Below are 16,581 nucleotides of genomic sequence, written 5' to 3' on the forward strand. Positions count from 1 at the left end.
ATTTATTGCTGTTACATCTAATTACCATTACAAACTCGTTCAGTACGAAACTTCGTCCTTATTTACTCGAGGAGCATACTCAAGAATTCAGCGACGTTATAACATAGGAGTATATGACCGGATTTTCTGCTAGATTGGTGTCATATAAGCAGTTATTTACACTCGGCTTGCCAGAGTGCTGTTTTTACGGTTATTTGCCCGGAAATAACTGCCTTGCGTAAGGTTATTTTTCTTAATATATATTAGAATAAAACGTTATGTAACAATGGATATATATACATCGATAAAATGTTTATTATTAAAATTTTAACTACGATATTAGGATTTTTCTAAAACTGGAAGAAATAATCATTAAAAAACTATATATGATATTAAGTTAAAGTTTTTAAAACGTACTTATATATGATTTCTTTGCCATATTAACTGTTTAACTATATACATAAATCAAATTAAAGTAACTAAAGAAGCTAGTATCAAACGCATCAAAAATACTAGATTATGATAGAATATTTATCTATTTAAATTATTATCAATTTATTTTTACTGGTCACTTATACAAAATCGCATCCATAACATAAACCTACGTAGCTTCCAAACACGCTCTGATTTAAAAAGAGATTACAACACACTCAGACGGAGTTTATTTTAATCCAATTTAAAACTATCCCAATTCATTACTCAAGCTTTATTATCATTACAAGACCTTCCACATAGCAACTAAGACATTAAACAGTATTGTATTTTCAAACCGTAGAATAGTGGCCAAAAAAAAAACAACTGTACGGAGTTTTGGTAAAAAAACCTAACTGTTTATGTGATACGATTTAAATTTCCACCATAATGCTCTACAGTGGTTTTAAATTAAAGACAAATTTTCTCTCTACTAGATCTTTATTCATTCTTTCTCAGGTGTACATATAAATACGTATTAATTTAACAATAACATGGTCTTTTTCTGGTATAGCCTTCAAGACCTTCTTCGATTCGGTATTTATTTTGTCTATCGTATCAAAACGGCGTCCCCGTATTAGTGGTTGCGAGACAAAACGTCGAGTTTTTGATGCTTTCCAAAAAATGAGCTACTTTGGCGCCAATCGAGATTTGACGCGTTTATGACACGAAATATCCATCAAAAAGGTTTGAACTGAGCCAAATGATATTTTAACTTGCAAATAGATGCTTGGCAAATGGTATAGACAATCCTACCAACCTTCGAAATACCTGCCTTTTAATGCCCGGGAGCAATAAATGACACCTTCACCTTGATTTTTGATCACAGAGTATATAAAAAGTTTACGTTGAAGCAAAGATTTTTTTACACATTTCAAATAAATAGTTGATTAAAGAGTCTTTATTTTCATATTTTCTTTTAACTAAACAGTTTATGAAAATTATTTTTTGTCAGTAAATTGCTACAGAATAATCCAGATGTCTACAAATGACCATAATTCTATTGAGATGAATATTCCAATACAATTATCAGAGGATATCGATGACAAGCAATACCTTTGCGTCGTATTATCCTAAAATAGAATCTTGTTTTGGAATCCACAGTATTGCAATTTCGGTTATAACAGAAACCTGTGATTTTCATATTATTTAGTATGGTTTATTTCCGGTAAAGGAAATGGAGTTAGATCTTATAATTATACAGAATGATTTGTAATAATAATAATAAAGCTTTATTTTATTCCCTACAAATAAGTTAAAATTAGTAATTTTAATTTGATTATTTTGTACTAAGTTTATATGGACCCCCGAGGACAGAAGTCTTTTCCAAAGTTTTCTATTTTTCTCTATCTTTGGCACCTTGGAGCCACCCGTAACCTGCTATAGCCACGATATCGTCTCCTCTGGCATTAGGTCTGCCTCTCGCTCTGGTACCTCGTGGTCCGGTTCATTTTACAACCCTTTGTGTCTGCCTATTATCAGCGAATCTCGCCACGTGACCTGCCCAACTCTACTTTTTTTGGATGGAATAGGCAAGTTCATCTGTTATACACGTTTTTTGCAGATGGCTGTGTTCCTTATATTTTCTTTTGATTTGATAACTAAGTAGCTTCTCTCCATTCTTCTCACAGTGGTTTGATTTTGTTCCTAGTCTTCAGGTCAAACGTCCGGGTTTGGCATCCGTGGGTGAGGCATGGTAAAATCTAAGAGTCCATAACTATCTTCTTGGTAGGTAGCGGGAGGTGTTATTTGAATATGCCCTTACGAGCACAGTATTTTTTCCAGGCGATGGCTACTCTTCGGTTAACTTCTTCTGTATTTTTTTTTTGCTGAAAGAAATTTTTTTACCTAGGTAGATATATTGTATATAATTTGTAAGAGGCAAAATGTTAAATATATAAATGTACAGCTCATTCGTCATTAAAAGCCTTATGCTATTTATGATATCTAAAATGCTACAGACCAATCACTTCTGGCAGAACAAGGTCTGCAGGAATTTAAAAAAAATTCTCAGTATCAATATCTTATTTACATTTATTGGCAGCAAATGAGGTAAATATTCAGCAAATGCATTTAAACCTACTACTAATCAACCGTTTACAGATAAATGCCTTATCTGCTAAACATTAAATGTTACATCTTCTAATTGGGTCTTAAATACCACCATATTTTAGAAGATGATGAGATAGTTTCGTCGTGGATGAATTATATATAATGTCTATTAATGAATTATATATATTGTCTAATAATTATATATAATATATGTCTTTGTTACTATTTCAGTCGCTATTCAAGATAGGTGTCAATTATATAACAACAGCATCGGATAATGTTAGGCTTAAAATAGGCTAGATTTAGGAATTTCAGTTCGACCTCTCTAGAGAGAAATTCATAGGAATAATGATTTGTGTCCTTACAGTGAAAATAGAAAAATACTTAGAACAGTTACAGATGTTACATGTAGCGATATAGATATCACAGTGTGTGTGTGTGTGTGTGTGCGCGTGTATGCGTGCATGCTGCGTGCGTGTATGTGTTCGTGTCTGTGTGTACGCGCATGTGCGTGTGCGCGAGCGTGTGTGTGCACGTCAGAAGCCTACGAGTCACTACACCCACCATGTAGATGTACATCTGCCATCACCACCTTGATAAAATGAAGCGGACGAGTAAGGTGCGCTGCGATTCCAAACGCCTCTCCTTAGGAGGAGAAGGGGAGATTTACCTACCCCACGAAGCTGCTTGGGAGGTTGTTGTTGGCAGAGCTTTGTGGAAACTTGGCCGCGGCTCTGCCGTGTATATACGAGAAACATCGTAAAAAAATTCGACTGTGTAAGCCTGATGTAACCTGTCCTTGTCATTCTTAAAGAATGTGGCCATTTTAGAGAGGGACAGTTGATTTTTAACTTTACTTAATTTAGAAACTGTAAGTACTAATTTTTTGGACTAATAGTAACCTACACTGTGTGTTTTATTATTTATATTAAAAATATATTCCACATACATCGACGTCCTTGCCTTTGTTTTTGCAATTATAGTTATTATTTCCCTATTCTTTTTTGCCCAGGTACTTGTCTATCACAATGATTATAATGTAATATAATAAATATAATACAAAGATAAGGTTTAATTTAAAGTTAATTAAACGAATTTGCTTTTTTTGTGCTTTTAAACTGAACTTTTACATAGTTTTTACGTACAAAAGTTGCAGTTTCAAGCCTCCAGTTGGTTGTAACAAACTCTTTTCGTTCTTCCACTGGTATTAGAAACAAAAATCTTCTAAAATATTACACCTATTCCATCTATCATCTATCTTCAGATTTATTTTAAAAATACCTTTTACTTGATATATTAAATTACAGTGTATAATAAATCAATGTTCATTAAAGTTAGCCTTGTAATATCGCAACACTATACAAGCATATTCATATGGGACAAAACTTTATCATGTATTTAGATCGCACGTTTTACCTCAACTATCCATTCATTATAGTTCTACCGTTATTATCTATTATCCATATGTCATGGGCTTATGCTGTAAACAAAATTCTTATTTAATTTTTAATCTAGCGTCGGTGATTTGGTTTATTTTTTTTTAAGTAAGAAAGGGACCAATATTTAGCCACTACCGCACATGCAGTGATAGTCGTGCAACAAAGTGCACCGCCCACCAGCCTATTGATAAATGCGCATGCGGCAAACAATGCGAATTACACAACTATCACACAGGAACCTGTAACAAAGGATTGCGGATGGACGTGTTGGAACAGTTAGAAATAATAAGACACGCGGGTATTGGAACTATATTTAACGAGCAGATCAATGTTTCCTCCTCTCAATTATTACAAATTTACTAGGGGACTCGCTCAAGGCATTCATCTATTACGTAAAATCGCAAATATAATTTACGCGTAAGAGAGGGTATAATAAAAATAGCCCACGTGATCGGTCACGTAACTTTAATAACAAAGCGGCGACGGACTGAGCTTCGAATATAGCTAACTGAGCTCACTCTGTGTTTGGCTCTAATTGGTGTAAACACGTGTTGAGTGAATTAACGGTGGTAGTTGTGTAATTCGCATTGTTTGCCGCAAGCGCATTTATCAGCGGCCTGACGGGTGCACTTTGTTGCACGACTACCACTGCATGTGCGAAAGTGGCTAAATATTGGTGCTTTTCTTACTTAGGATGGACATCCGCAAAATAACGCCTGATTCCATTAAATTATTTTTTCTTCCTTATCTATATGTTTTACGTGAATGTAAAAAGCATAATTTATATATATTATCTTCATACATAGTGAGATTAATATATCACATTAATTTATTTTCTTTTTGGAATACGAATGGCTAGTACTCTGCTTTAAATAATGATTAATGATGAACTTTAATATGTTATCATAATGTTATTTATTTTTTCTGAAACCTTTGATTTTTGCATAGAATTTATTATACATTAATTGGCTGCAAGTGAGCTATACATCGCCAATTTTGAGCTTTTAAACCTAAAATGAATCATCCTTTACAGTAGACTTTATAGTTTTATTAATGTAGGAAAATGGCAAAAAATATATTTCATTGAATAGAATTTTTTTATTTACAATGAATTAGAAAGTTCAATACTTTCGTAAGGAAATTTGTCTATCTACGTGAATTTCCTAAGGGATTCGACCTAAGCAAATACTTGTTATCATTGACTGATTGAAAAATTTCTTTTTCGCTTCGTTTTACTTTTTATTAAAAGAGAGTTTTTTTGATCCATATTTCTATGGATAATATACATAAACGTTTAGTTAATTTTATTTATTTTATTTTTACCACAAAACAACTCAACATTTTGGCCTGTGTTATTCAGCGCACGTCATTTGGCTTCAGTGTAACGGACCAAATTAACAACTGAAATAATCGTAATGACAAAACTTACGAAGGATACTAGCGAGAACACAATGTAATTGAGATGTGCTTGTTATTCGTATGCTGTAGTTTTTTTTTTAACAAAAAAGGATCGATCGTCATAATAAATCGTGTTGGCGGCAAACCAAGATTTAGATAAAGAAAGAGAATAAAATCGATATTTATCTAGTTAATAAACGTAGTCTAGAAAAATAGGAAAAGAGGTGAGAAGCGTTGACGACACGTCAATGTTTAAAATATCAGGAACGAAAGACGTGTTTAATAAAAATCACACTTTTTCGTCTCTTTTTTTCATATTATCTTTATGTGATTCTCTATCTTTTATAACTCATTGTACCGTAGACAAATATTAATAGTTTTCAAAATAATACATAATGTAATGATAATCAATTAATATAAAGTGTTTTCAAAATTCGACATGTTGGTGTACAGTATTTCCCTGCAGTCTTTGTGCTGCTAGAATATATCATGCTGTCGCATTCTTATAGAAAAAAGAATATTCCAGAATGAACACTTTCAGGGTGATTGGATATAGGTGTTACGCTCTTTCCTAGCACTTAGCGATACATCAACCGTTTTAGAGCTTTTACTATAACTAACCACTCTGTAAAAACCTTGCTTACACATGTATAACCTTATTATTATTAACCTTCTTATTATTGTTACTAGAACGGAAGTAGGGGGGTTTTAGTCGGTAAATGTCTGACACTGCCTGGGCCCTCCATTCCCAGGCGTCCATTTGAGGATCCCCCTCCCGTCTAGAAATTGTAATTTAGAAATATGGGCTCTGACTATGTTAGAGGAAAACTATGTAATATTAAATTTAAAAAAAAAAATATTATTGATAAGATAAAATTTAACCCACAATTTACCCTTTGGTTGGTTGAAATACAGCGCAGTCACTTTTAGATACTCTTTGCCAAAAAGTGGGAAAATTCTTTTAAACATTGTAAATCAAAACCGGAACCACGAAGGAAACTAAACCTACACATTGACTAATGCCTTTTTTTAAAAAACTTCACGTGCTTTCATCACTTTGGCAGCACTGTTTATGGGAATATTAAAACGTGCAACGTTAGTACATTTGAGGAAATAATGAAAACGTACGCCTTTGAAAGACGAAAGCGGACGCTGTGCTTTCATTTAAAGAAATAGAAAAATAAATTACAAGATAAAATGTGTGTACGACTCAGGAAATTAAGTTTTATTTTACCTTCCCACTAACAGCGGCGAACAAACCTTTTTGATGTTTGTTTTTATGTTACCTGCATATGACGGATTAACATTATAAAAAATTTAATGCTTTATAACGCTAAACCTCTAGTTCGATTATCAACAAGCCTATATGACCAGTTTATGTCAATATACATTCGAATTTATTTTTTATTAAGATTATTACAAATAAGTTAGAAATCCAAAGAACACCTAGACCAGGGATGAGCAACCCGCGGGCGGCATGCGGCCCTCGAGGTATGCAAAAATTTAATTTATTTTTATTTAAAAAAAAAACCGAGAAGCAAGGCTTAAAGGATAACAAAGGCTTAAAGGATAACAAAGTGTCTAATTAGTTTTGAATATCTTAAATACAAACATATACCATGTTTATAACATGTTTTAAACCTTGTATATTTACTTTATTTTCTTCATGGCCCCTTGTTTTGGAAACTGCGGCCCTCCGAGCAAAAAAGGTTGCTCAGCCCTGACCTAGACAATTATTTCATCATAAACTTCTGTTATTTTAATTTTGCATTAATGTAGTGTAAGCTAGTTGTGATGAATTGGCATGCGCGGCGAAGAGCGTCCACCCATAAGGTAGACCGAGGACTTGCCCAAGGTCGTACCAAGACGTTAAGTCCAGGCCATTTCCAGCCTGTCTTATTGCAAATCTTCCAAGAACGTATATATCCTGCAGCTGATGTCTTACAACTGACATGAAGATGACGATGATGCTTTTAAGTTTTCTGAATAAGAGAAGGTAAAACATTTTGTTTCAGTGATGTTAAATTTACAAGAATCAGTACTCTCCGCTGTGGCATCTGTTTATCCGTAGTTCATTATTTTTGTATTCCAGCAGAAAGATATACAATGTTGATAATACAATCACAGTAAATGGAGTAATACTGTCATTGAGAGATAACGATAAATCTTTGTGTCAAGTGGAATTCAGTTTAATGATTCAAATTGAAATATATTGTTAAGAAAAAGACTAAGTGGTTAAATAAGAATTTAGTAGTTATTGTAAGTACCAGGGGGACATATATATGCACGAGATATACACATATATACGAGACGAACACTATTGCGTTTGGTAAAACTAAGAAATATTTACTTTTATTCCTCTTTTCTTATTGACCTATCTCACAAGTTTCACCGCTTTGATCAATTTAATTATTAATTATGCCTACTCAGTTTAGTTATTTAACAAGAACATTAGTGCTTTTTAGTTTTGCTAGAGTACATGTCGAATATTATTTTTATTGGTTCTTACTTTCATACATTGTCGATTTAACGGAATGGTACCTTCTGACAGATTAGCGTGTCAAACTAAAACGCGAGGCAACAGACTGGCAGCACCATCTATTGACATCATCCGAAGCTACACACGTTGCGACACATATATAAAAGTTTATATAATTAAAATCGGTCGAGAGAGAAAAGTAAATAACAAAACAAATATTGTTTTAATTACGATATATTTCTTGTAACAGACGAACTCTTAAGAGGTAGAAACGCGTGAACAATTCCTGATTGTAGTCTTCACTGAGGCGAAAGTTTCTACCGAACGAACTTTTCAATTTCGCGAAACGAGAAGTCTGTTCTTTAAGACTCTTCATTGTTTTGTGTTAAGATTTAAATTACTATTTATAACGCTTGTAGTCGAATTTTATACCCTACTTATTTGGTACTTATCATTAATTAGGAATGTAGAAACACGGTAAATTAAAAAATATACATTTAATTATACTCCCACAGGACTGAGAATTCTTCTACCATACTTGAAAGTAAGTGATTTTTTTTATTATCGTCTTCTCGGATGACGAAAATGCCTCTTAATGTCTTTGTTGCTAAGTCTACAAATATACTTTATAATGTACCTTTGTACTACACAAAGGAGTTTAATTTTATTCGAATTTCTATAAGTGATAATTCTTAATGATCCGTAATCGTCATTGTCACTTAAGCAGTAAAACGTTCACTGCTAGTTTTAGGCGTACTCGACATATTTATATTTATTCGTAAAAGGAAACCAGGAAAAAAATTACTCAACATATTTTTTTTAAAAACACAGAATTACTTATTGGATAATCTATAACAAGCAGACACTTTATCATAAGTCTATAAAAATCAGTCCAAATATGCTGTTATAATGTAAACAAATACAGTCAACAAAGCAAGGGAAGGCTACCGCTCTGAGAAAAGAACAGATGCATGTAAATCATCCTCAACTCTTCATAACTCTAATGAGATAAGTTGTGTATATTCTGATATTAGTTCACTCCGGTATATCCAGTATATCTCTAACTTAGATATATAAGCCTAAGGAAATAATTAATCTTAAAAAATAAATTATCATATATTTTAATGATACATATAAACATGCAATGCATAATACGTTTTAGTTATCGCTGATTTTACTATACCTCTAAAATACATTCAGTCATTTTAGGGAAACCGTGAAATCATTGTGGACTCTGCTATATTTAATACATACATACAAACGTGATCTTAAGTTGTATGATATATACTTTATTCATACGTTATATAAACTTTTTAGTTTTCCAAATAAGACGAGATTATAATGGATAGTTATGTTATATATAACACAAGGAATAAAATTCCTTGATTTATAATAAGACTGGTTGGGAACAGCCTGCCTCCAGAGTCTTCAAATGACCTTAATAAGATCACGTTCAGCTTATGGGCGGAAGTCTTATACTGCGGTCTGAGGTCTCAACTCCAGAACCTTGAGTCTCTAAAAACTATCTATTTTGTGCGCGATATGATCTACAAGCTGCCAGTACAACTTGTCAATCCAACAAAAGGCAGTCAAAGTGATTATAAGCACAGGAACCATATTTTGCGCAAAACTATATTGTATTTATATAAATTCTATAATCTTTGCAACTGAAATTTTTCACCTTATCAAAAGTAACTTTTTATTACAATTTGTTACATATATGCCTTTTTTGTCATTGAAAAATGCCATTTGTATGTGTGAGCCCCGATAGAATATTTATTTTACCGGATTGTGAAGCAGAAAATTTCTTTGGTTCCATTGGCATACTCATCATGGTGACAAGTAATTAGACGAACATGATTGCGGCTTTGGCGAACCTGAAACGCATTTGGCTTTCATTGTCTCAGGTGCACGAGAATACCTGACAGGTCATACAGTTATTATTGAATTATATGAAACTATCACATGTGTATAGAATACATCATAGCTACAAGAGAAATTGTTCTACATACATTACTCACTTATTATCAGTAAATGATGATCACTCTGACTTTTTCGACAATCCAAAGCAAAAGTATTTTCTTTCAGCCTAAAATAAAATATATAAAATATTAAAGATTGTAAAGTTAAAATGTCCTACGAGCGCATTATGTGGCATTTGGAGAGAAGATTTTTTTTTAATTATTCTAGTCCGATTTTACTTTTTTATATACATATACATAGCATATTTTATATACATACAGTTACTATATGAAAGTCGATATATGAGAATATTTTTTTATTATTACACATAGTATTACGGCCTATTTTTTACTTTAAACGAGCTGTACTTTTAATATTTTTGAAGTAAAAATCAAAGTTTTTAATAACATTTTTATCGAAGTACGTTTCGATAAAGGAATAAAAAAATGTGTACATCGCAATGCGACAAAGCTTTGATCGGCGAAGCGTCTATTCGAAGGTAAATTTTGCAACAATATTACTTTCATATTTTTTAAAAATCTATGCTCACTTCGAATACTTTCTTTTCAAGAACGCCTCGATAGTGTGATTTTACCTAACCATTGAAGAAACGTTATTCTTTTTTAGTAGTATAAAGTAATTGACTCAAGAGATAATCTAACAGACGTGTTTTAACAGTTAAAAACTGTCAACTAAAGATCATAAAAGCTTGACTTATACATGATGATTAATCGAAGATGTAAAAGAAGTGAATGTATCGCTTATTCACTATCAGTTATTGTAAGGTACTCTTTAGATAAAAGAATCTCTATCTCTAAAGATCTTTAAAATTATATGTATGACATATCACAATTTATCATTGTTAACCTTCTATATATAGATCCCCATCACTATGAATATTATATTTTATCGGTGTAGTTTAAATTTAGTACGCATTTTTTTCTGTAATGTATGTATTTTACGTAATACATATTTTATTATGTATATACCTGAGATTTCTAATTATATTATATTCTTTGATGACCGTCTGCTATATTTTTCTTTCGTAATTAAGTTCAAGCAATAGATGTTCAGAAGGAAACATTGTTTGCAATAAAACTGCTGTTAGTTATTCTTTTTTGCGTATTTCGTTTCATTCATAACGTATTCCTTATAACTGTAGTGATTTTTGCGGATACGTGGCCAATGTTCGATTTAGTCAAATGCTATCGACAATAGTCGGAAGCTCCATCACCATAGCTATTGCATTTAGCAGGCCGTTGCCACACAACATGTTTTTATACTCAGTTATACTTGGGATTGCATCTTGTAACATGTCAGTGTTGATACATTCGATTACTGTTATTTCGTTTGCAGATAAAATATTTTTTAGTATTGTGTCGAAATCAATGTCATGTTCATTTATTCGCAATTGGGGTTCTGTATGTTTCTAACATGTGTATATATTTTTTGTAGCTTTTATTTATACATATATATCTTCTAAGGTAAATTGTATATCATCTCTAGTGTGTGTTAAAATTTTACCCTCTCCTTTACTTGAATCTTTGAATCATATTAATGGTTTCTAATTACGTAATACTTTGTTTGCGCTAAGTTTCTTGATGTCGTGATCAGTTTTAATACGTGTAACCATCTCATTATCACGCCATTGACCCGAATATTCAAGCTTCGTATCGTATATTTCATATTTCTAAGTATGTACTATTCAGTTTCACTGCCTCCATTTCGTTTTCTATGTTCCTTATAATCATCAACAATTTGTTGATAATATTTAGCAAAACAATTTACTTTTTCATTGAAGTCACCTAAATTTTCTCTAACTTAAAGATTACATCCAATTTTATGGTAATTTTAAATATGAGATTCTCCACAGTCATATTTTGTGGGTCTAAGTGGATGGATGTTGTTTGAATTTTAAGGCTAATATTCATGAAATTTTAACGTACTTTATTGCATATTTTTACTCTACTATTTTTTATATGCACCTTCACAGTTAAAGGTTTTATTTTCAGCCAAAGACAAAAATAGTATGGGACCTTTGAATAAAATAATTTTTTATGTTATAGTATCTTTTTTAAGTTTCGCAGAAGACGCTGGACCCTTCCAACGGGTCCTATTACTAATCTGGAAGACCATATGGACTTGTTATGACTGAAATAATGGTAATCATAATTATTATTTCATACGTAAGAAAAGGTGCCAAACACAGAGGCACTCATCGGTGTAACATAACTCCTGAAGATGCCCTGTGGAGGGGTGAAACACGTGTTGAGTGATTTGACGGTGGCAGTTGTGTGATTCGCATTGTTTGCCGCATACGCGTTTATCAGCAGGCTGGCGGGCGGTGCACTTTGTTGCACGACTACCACTGCATGTGCGGAAGTGGCTAAATATTGGTCCTTTTCTTACTTAGGATGAACTTCTGCAAGGTAGCGCCTGATTCTATTGAACATTATTTCATACGTTCTCAGTATAAAACTACATTTATGTATAGATACATTCATAAGTTTATTTATATCAGGTTATTTTAAATGATAACCCATACATTTTTTCTTTCTTTTCAAATTTATTTATTTCACTTATTCTTTGTTAATTTATGCACTGCATAAAACGTTAACTAGTAGACAGCCTTCAACAATAAGTGTATAATTGTAGTTAGAATACTATAAGAAGTTAATGAATAAATAATTAATGTTAAATAAATATCAATTATAAAATACACCATTAGCGTTCGACTTAATTGCGGTAGAATATTACTTTCAGAAATTAAATCGTAATGAGGTTAAGTTTTGTTTGTATCAGGAAAATCAGATACCGTCTGATACACTATTCAATATTATAATTTGACAGAGAATAATTTTTTAGCATTTTTAAATGTAATTACGTGTAATTTGCATTACAATTATTAGAATTATTTATTTCAGAAAACATTAAAAGTAGTCGCGATAATAATTGTTCTTTTACGTGTTTCTTTTCAGGTGATACCATATTTTAAATAAACAATTTATAGAATTATTAATAAATCGTCAAATACAAAGAAAAAAGTCACTATAGACACAAAAGAGCTCTTTCTTTAAAAATGTTTCCTACAGCGCTCAATGTTCTTCAAGAAAAGTGGTTAAACATATTCTATGACAATTCAGTTATAGATACAGTGAATTATTAAGATTGAATCCATAGACTATATGAGCCGCGAAAGATATCGATGGCAATCGTTCAAGTATTCTGTTATAAGGAGAGTGTAATCCGACATTTATCCGATCATAGAACCCACACAGAATAACATTCATATAGCGTCGAAATACCTGTAGCCTTTTAAACTCAAAAAGGTTCCCATAAGAAATTTCGCCATCCAGAAGACCATGAACTAAGCGATGTTCTTTAAGAGAGGATATACTGCTTAGTATCAAACTACTAATTAGTGTCAACATATATTTATCTATATATATTATAGTCAGAGTCTAGTTTGATAGAAAATAGGATCGAATTGTATTCTTATATCACGACATAATTTCTCTTAGAGCTAAACAGTTTGTAAAACATCTTATGTGACAGCCGTCGACCACATATTAATTATACTTGTTTTTATGTGTCCATTCACATAACTGTCATTAACGCTATACGAGTAATATGTTCTCTGATTATTATTAGTAAAATATATATTAAACTGTCGTTTTACAAACTTTAAAATTGTATTTAAAATTGTAGTTTCAAAGATTTTTCAAAATAGTACGCTGTGTTTAATTAAAGCGTAACTAATTTAATGGTACAAAAACTTTTGTTGTATATAGATAAGTTTACGCATATATCGACTATGTATAGTCATAATATTTACTTCACCCATAATTTCTGCAAGATAGTATAGGTAAAAAGAATTGTAAAATCAAGTACAAAATTCTCTGCGAAATTCTATTGCTTACGCAAATATTTCCACAATAGCGTTTGTTCATAAACACAGACGGACAAATTTCTTTAATATAGACAAAGGAAATTAAGTAAACATACCGTCCGGTTCTTTTATTATTTGGTTGTATCAAATATGTGAATCCCACATGATCCCAACACTACTAGAATTTTTTTCGTTTCAAGAAAGTGAAAATAAACGTAAATCAAATATAATATTAAACAAATAATAGATATATTAGAATAATTGAGTTTTTCTTAATAATGATAATCATTTAAGCCGCAGTAGTTAACAATTTTACTTGTACCGTTTCGGCCAGAATATTTTGGTTTACTAGTTTGGTAATTTTAATAGCTATAGTATATTGTACAAGTAATCTTAGTACAGTTCAAACCGACACGAAGCATAATGCTAACTTAAATATAACAATACATAATAATTTTAAGTATTACTACTTCGGTAGATTCCATTTTCGTCATGCAAAAAAGAGCGATTTTTATTTTTTATAATGCGGAGTCTTGAAGAAAAAATTTTAAGGCAATTAAAAATATTGACAGTAAGAATGATATGCGAAGCATGAACCTCATACCTTTGCTAAATCGCTTTTTATTCGCTTTGATGTGTCTCTTTACAATGGTTTTAAACACCTTTGTATATTTATGTGGTAAATAGTTCAGAAAAATTGCAACTTATATAAATGGTTGCAAAATAGATACGAACAAATACATTTTCACCAAAAAAAATTTTTCGACAAAATCTCTTTGATATATATTTTATTAACGTTTTTAAATTACTTCGTACATTTATGTGGTAAATAGATAAGAGTAATGGAAGCTTATAGCTATAGCCGCAAAATAGATACTAACTAATACACTTTAAAAAAAAATTATAAAAATGAGCTTATGTCAAAATAACAGAAATCGTTACTAAATTTCAAATAAAGAAGAACTTCTGACGTGTAAATGTAAAAAAACTTCTATATTTGAATTTAAAAGCTTGTCCGCGTTCGTTGCTCTGTTGAAAAAATATTGATATTATCATATTTATTTACAAAATATTTTATGTGTTTCTTGAACTAAATAAATGAACACAAATTAAGAATATGTTTAATTGAAAAAACGATAGATTTAATATTAAAATAACAAAAAATGTAAAAGTAAATTGCTGGATATAAAAATAAACAAAATTTTATTGGAGAATACTGCTTAGACTTTGCATAGTTTTTGTTAGAAATCTTTAAATGATAGGTATAATACGATAACTTGTTATAACTAAAATATATAAAGCGAGAATTTATATAGACATATTCGAGCTGTTTCGCGTGCTGCGCTCCTTCGCACGTGGCGCGGCCGCTTTGTGCCGTGTTTAAACGGTTGGTGCTGCCTTCGCGTCGATAGGCGCGTGTACACGGCGCCACTCTGATATAGATAATTATTAGTGTGATTTGTTAGATATATTACAGGTAATAATAATAATTTATCAATGGAAATTATATGGATGTATACAATACAACGTGATTTGATCAGAAAAAAACAGTAATGCATATTATTATTGTCAAATAAGGTTTAAAAAAATATTTGATTATGTTATATATTGGTAAAATTATGCTAAAAGTACAGTCGCGCACGTTTTAAAAATTAGCTCCCGCAATAATGTCAGTACGTGCGCGTCTCTCGACGAAATTTAATTCTGTACACGTTTCACTAAGTCGATTTCTGGCTTCGAATTCTTACTTTTTTTTTTCTTATTTTTATGTCGGCCGATTTTGAACAACTGGCCTGACCGATTCATTTCACAAAATGGAATTCATCAGAGTGACATTTAATACAAATTTCAAAATCCTTGGCATTATTTTAGCCAGTTTATCAAAGAATCATTCGCAGTGATCACTTATATGACTCATAGAATTCAAAAAGCATTTAAAATAAAATTAACGTAAAAGCTTATTATTCAATAAACGAATATTTAAACGATAAGAATCCTTGGCAGTGTTTTCCCTTAATGGTTTTGATTTCATTCAGGCTATATCTGATAAAGATTATATATAGAAATCTGTATTATTAAACTTTATTAAAAGGTGTGTTGTTTTGGGCTTTCATCCTGTTTTTTCTGCACCAATATAACACCGTACAAAGAAGAGTAGAGTCAAAAATAAAATAACGTTCCAATCTTGAATAAATTGATTTCCTCTCATTTATCTTTTACAAGAATGTTTTGCCGTAATAAGGTCATGTATGTTTAGGACTTAGTATTACACAATAAATTTATTCCTAAACCATTAACACACTTGCCTATTTGTTATCTTTCCATCAGGTTGTGTTGACTGGCAGAGAATGCTTATAAGGCATTAAGTCCTCCATTATTAAATGCGTCAAAGTGAATAAATAAATAATTTAAGTGTATATTTAACGCAGAATTCTGGGTAAAGCAATAGCGTGAGTTAATTAAAGGGTCCGACCGCAAATCTCTCGTCACATTCTGCTCAAACTACATACCGTACACACTACAGCCATTCTCACATTTTACGATAACCCTTCTTGAACCCACGGGTTACGACTCAAACCGATAGTTTCACATCAACAGAACTCATAAAACTACAGAAGCGAAATTAAAAAAAAAAACAACGAAACTATAACATTTTAATCATTGACTAGAAAAAATTTAAATTCAAAGCAACGTTTGTAAGTCAAAATTTGTACCAACCTTTTGAAATGAGATAATATTAAAAACAAAAAAGAAGAAGAAATTTATTTATTTATTTATGTTAATATCGGTTCATAAATCAATAATACATATATAAATATATGTACATATTTATGTATATATATATATATATATGTATATATATATATATATATGTATATTGTATAAGTCCAAACTACATTATTCACGGATTA

Source organism: Battus philenor, unplaced genomic scaffold (assembly GCF_028537555.1).
Source record: "Battus philenor isolate CCGP_79_NKW_IND1 unplaced genomic scaffold, ilBatPhil1.0.hap1 SCAF_4, whole genome shotgun sequence".
NCBI lineage: Eukaryota > Metazoa > Arthropoda > Insecta > Lepidoptera > Papilionidae > Battus > Battus philenor.